At 54.6% G+C, this 5,197-nt stretch overlaps 1 long non-coding RNA gene across 1 annotated transcript; it reads right to left on the bottom strand.

Moving 5' to 3' along the window:
• Positions 1-2,692: 2,692 nt before the first annotated feature.
• On the bottom strand, positions 2,693-4,725 carry LOC144248418 (uncharacterized). Its single transcript, XR_013341728.1, has 3 exons — positions 4,541-4,725; positions 4,310-4,359; positions 2,693-3,144 (listed from the first exon to the last, which is right to left on the bottom strand). It is a non-coding gene; the product is annotated as an uncharacterized LOC144248418 (long non-coding RNA).
• Between the last annotated feature and the right edge of the window lie 472 nt (positions 4,726-5,197).

Here is a 5,197-nt window from a genome sequence, read left to right as displayed (position 1 = left end):
CCCCACACCGAAGTTGTCCCCACCTCAAACTTGTGCTGCCCTGATAGACCCAAGGGAGCCCTACAAACTGACATCAGGAACCTGGACTGCTGAGTTTTCTTTCCCAGGGAAAATGGAAAAAGGATGTGCCCAGGGAACCCTGGCCCTGACTGCCGAAAATTCTTATATCGAAGAATGGACCCCACACCGAAGTTGTCCCCACCTCAAACTTGTGCTGCCCTGATAGACCCAAGGGAGCCCTACAAACTGACATCAGGAACCTGGACTGCTGAGTTTTCTTTCCCAGGGAAAATGGAAAAAGGATGTGCCCGGGGGCCCCTGGCCCTGACTGCAAAGAATCCTTATATCGAAGGATGGACCCCACACCGAAGATGTCCCCACCTCAAACTTGTGCTGCCCTGATAGACCCAAGGGAGCCCTACAAACTGACATCAGGAACCTGGACTGCTGAGTTTTCTTTCCCAGGGATAATGGAAAAAGGATGTGCCCAGGGGCCCCTGGCCCTGACTGCAATAAATCCTTATAACGAAGGATGGACCCCACACCGAAGTTGTCATCACCTCAAACTTGTGCTGCCCTGATAGACCCAAGGGAGCCCTACAAACTGACATCAGGAACCTGGACTGCTGAGTTTTCTTTCCCAGGGAAAATGGAAAAAGGATGTGCCCAGGGGCCCCTGGCCCTTTCTGCAAAGAATCCTTATATCGAAGGATGGACCCCACACCGATGTTGTCCCCACCTCAAACTTGTGCTGCCCTGATAGACCCAAGGGAGCCCTACAAACTGACATCAGGAACCTGGACTGCTGAGTTTTCTTTCCCAGGGAAAATGGCCAAAGGATGTGCCCAGGGGACCCTGGCCCTGACTGCAAAGAATCCTTATATCGAAGGATGGACCCCACACCGAAGTTGTCCCCACCTCAAACTTGTGCTGCCCTGATAGACCCAAGGGAGCCCTACAAACTGACATCAGGAACCTGGACTGCTGAGTTTTCTTTCCCAGGGAAAATGGAAAAAGGATGTGCCCAGGGGCCCCTGGCCCTGACTGCAAAGAATCCTTATAACGAAGGATGGACCCCACACCGAAGTTGTCCCCACCTCAAACTTGTGCTGCCCTGATAGACCCAAGGGAGCCCTACAAACTGACATCAGGAACCTGGATTGCTGAGTTTTCTTTCCCAGGGAAAATGGAAAAAGGATGTGCCCAGGGGCCCCTGGCCCTGACTGCAAAGAATCCTTATATCGAAGGATGGACCCCACACCAAAGTTGTCCCCACCTCAAACTTGTGCTGCCCTGATAGACCCAAGGGAGCCCTACAAACTGACATCAGGAACCTGGACTGCTGAGTTTTCTTTCCCAGGGAAAATGGAAAAAGGATGTGCCCAGGGGCCCCTGGCCCTGACTGCAAAAAATCCTTATATCGAAGGATGGACCCCACACCGAAGTTGTCCCCACCTCAAACTTGTGCTGCCCTGATAGACCCAAGGGAGCCCTACAAACTGACATCAGGAACCTGGACTGCTGAGTTTTCTTTCCCAGGGAAAATGGAAAAAGGATGTGCCCAGGGGCCCCTGGCCCTGACTGCAAAAAATCCTTATATCGAAGGATGGACCCCACACCGAAGTTGTCCCCACCTCAAACTTGTGCTGCCCTGATAGACCCAAGGCAGCCCTACAAACTGACATCAGGAACCTGGACTGCTGAGTTTTCTTTCCCAGGGAAAATGGAAAAAGGATGTGCCCAGGGGCCCCTGGCCCTGACTGCAAAGAATCCTTATATCGAAGGATGGACTCCACACCGAAGTTGTCCCCACCTCAAACTTGTGCTGCCCTGATAGACCCAAGGGAGCCCTACAAACTGACATCAGGAACCTGGACTGCTGAGTTTTCTTTCCCAGGGAAAATGGAAAAAGGAGGTGCCCAGGGGCCCCTGGCCCTGACTGCAAAAAATCCTTATATCGAAGGATGGACCCCACACCGAAGTTGTCCCCACCCCAAACTTGTGCTGCCCTGATAGACCCAAGGGAGCCCTACAAACTGACATCAGGAACCTGGACTGCTGAGTTTTCTTTCCCAGGGAAAATGGAAAAAGGATGTGCCCAGGGTTCCCTGGCCCTGACTGCAAAGAATCCTTATATCGAAGGATGGACCCCACACCGAAGTTGTCCCCACCTCAAACTTGTGCTGCCCTGATAGACCCAAGGGAGCCCTACAAACTGACATCAGGAACCTGGACTGCTGAGTTTTCTTTCCCAGGGAAAATGGAAAAAGGATGTGCCCAGGGGCCCCTGGCCTTGGGCTGGGCCCTGACTGCAAAGAATCCTTATATCGAAGGATGGAGCCCAGACCGAAATTCTCCCCATCTTAAACTTGTGCTGCCCTGATAGACCAAAGGGAGCCCTACAAACTGACATCAGGAATCTGGGCTTCTGAATTTGCTTTCACTATGTAGATATCCCTCATTCATTGGCAGGGCCCTGCGATCTCCTTGGTTTTCAGGTCCCACGTTTCCTTTTGCTTCCTCAATGTCAAATCCTCACTGGATTTCCCTCATCTTGCATCTCCCACCCCCAAGTACTCAGGGATTTTTTTTCATGCCGAATACCTGTTTTAATCTGACAGTACAAAGATTCGGCTTGATTTTTTCTGTGCTGGATTTCTCCTTGGGAAATCTGCCACCATATAACCCTAACCACAACCACTTTGCTTTGCTCAGAATTCACAACCTTCAGACCAGCATCATGGCACCTTACCCACTGGCCCTCCACTGGCACCTTCCCAAAGCATTCCAGTAATGCTCCACATTTTCAGTGGGCATCCTGTCTCGCCCTCATCCTGACCCTAAAAATACACCAAGGAATTCTAAAATAGCCATTAGGAAGGTATAACAATTCTCTAAAAGATGCCAGAGAAAGCCTTCAAAAATCCCCTAATAGCCCTGCAAAAAAAAACACTCAAGGAAGCCTGCTCTGCCTCCAAACCCCTTCCTGTTGCCCTCTAGCCCACAGATGTCATCCCTACCTTTTCGCAGCGGGTCCTGTTGTCCTCTGAGGGTTCTGGCGTTGTCCTGGTGCGAGGGTCGCTGCCCTGTCCCACTGGGAGGCTTCCGGTGTGGTCTCGCTGTCAGGCTTGCTGTGCTGTGCTGCTGTTGTTAGGGGTGAAAAGGGAAAAGGCTGCTTAGGGTGAGGTTAGGGCTGGGTGAGGGGTGCTGCACCTGTACCCTAACTTGCCTCCTAAGCTGTACGCTGTAGCCCTGATCCCCACTGGACTGTCCAGCCCTCAGACCCTCTCCCTTCACCCCTGACCCCTCCCTCAGCCCCCCAGCCCTCAGGCTCTGGCTGTCACCCTCGAACCCCCCTTTGCCCCTCAAGCCCCCTCTCCTCTGCTCCTCAGCCCCCAGCTTCTCTGTGTCACCCTCCAGCTGCCCCTGCCCCCCTCAGCATCTCTCTGTGTCACCCACTGTCCCCTCCCCTGTTCCTCCCTCAGCTCCCAGCCTCTGTCACCCTCAAGCTGTCCCTCAGCCTCTATGCCATGAAAAGACCCTAAAAAACCCACAAAAATGCCCTAAAAAAACCCTCATCTTCAAAATGTCTTAAAACCCCGACAAAAACATGAAAATAGCCTCAGAATGCCCTTAAAATACAATAAAAATACTCTACTTTAAAAAGCCCCTAAAACACCCCTAAAAACCCCCAAAGAACGTTTAAAAAATATCTCTAAATATTCCTAGAAGAGCTCTAAAAATAGCCCCAAAATCCTTAAAACACATTGATGAGACCCTAAAGAAACACCGCAGCGAGGGAGGCTGGAAGATGCGAAGCCGCGCTCCCGGCCCCGGGCGCAGCGTGGCTCCGGCAGGAAAGCGGCTCCTCCGGCAGGAAGAGGCGGCGCCAGGCCAGGAGACCCCCGCCCGCTGCCCCCGGCCCGGCGGGGCCGGCACCGGGCCCGGGGGGCCCCGGCGGCGCCCGAGCCCCGCGCCCGGAGCGGACGGAGCGGCGGCACCGGCGCGGCGCCCGCGCCGCCTCCCCCGCCCGCCGGCCCGGCCAAAGCTCCGCTCGGCTCCGCACGGCTCGCACCGGCGCGGCTCCGGCGGGCCCGCGGCAGCCCAGCCGCGCCCAGCTCCCCTTCCGCCCCGGCCAGCCCCGGCACTTCCGGCAGGGCTCCGCGCCGGACCCTTTGCTGCCGGGCCGGGGGCAGAAGAAGCGCCCCGAATGCAGCGGCACAGCCCGATCCCCGCCCTGCCAGCGCTGCCACGGCTGCAGCTCCCTTCCTCTGAAGCCCCGACACTGATGCCACGCTCCGGCGCTCACCTCACCCTAACAAGGGAAAAGAAATGTAGGCTTCCCTTCAATCGTGTCCCCTAGAAGAGAAGAAAAGAAGCAGCTTTCCTCAAATGATGGCAAAAGGGAGAATTTTACCTCAATCCAAACCCCTTAAAAGGTGGGACCACAGGACTGCCCCCTCCAATTCAACCCCAGGATGACGAAATTTCAAAGGGAAAGGAGAAAAGTCCCCGCTATAAAGGCACAGCACCGGCTCACCTGCTTGGCTGCTGCTTCTCGGCACAAAGGTTTGTCCCTGGGCTCCTCCTTTGAGCAATGCTCCACGTATCCAAGTGTGTATCCAGGTGATCCCCCGGACCCTGTCCAAAGCGCCCACCGTCCTTCCAGGAGACAGCCCCGCGAGCCCCCCACAAACTCCTCTTCTCCAGCAGCTCTGTGCAAAACCCGGCTGAGGCAAAGCCTCACCCTTAAATAACCTCCCCCCGGCAGGACACGCCCCTCCTCCTCATCAACTTAACAGCTCGCACCTGCTGCTGTTGCCACTCTCCAACAGCGTCTCTTGGTCTCTCCCTCTCCAGCACACAGCCCACTTCTCACAGACACAGATCCAACAGAAATCTGCTACAGGTGTTGGCTTTTCTTAATCCACCTGGTTACATGATTAAAACACATACATGCATTGATGGTCATTGAGAGAAAGCTTTCCCCTGGAGAAAACAGTCCTTTTGCCGGCACACTTTGATACACCTTCGGAAAAAGCAGAATCTGCACCAACTCCTAAGACCCCTGCCGAGGAACCCAGCCCTGCCTGGGACACCCAAAGCAGCAGACCTTGAAAAAGGAGGGGAAAAGTCAAGCTTGGAGTGGAAAAAGAGGATAGAACTACAGCAGCCTTTAAAAATGCCTGCACAGAGC

Source organism: Lonchura striata, unplaced genomic scaffold (assembly GCF_046129695.1).
Source record: "Lonchura striata isolate bLonStr1 unplaced genomic scaffold, bLonStr1.mat Scaffold_116, whole genome shotgun sequence".
In the NCBI taxonomy this organism is placed as follows: domain Eukaryota; kingdom Metazoa; phylum Chordata; class Aves; order Passeriformes; family Estrildidae; genus Lonchura; species Lonchura striata.
This window is presented reverse-complemented; position numbering and strand designations above follow the sequence as displayed.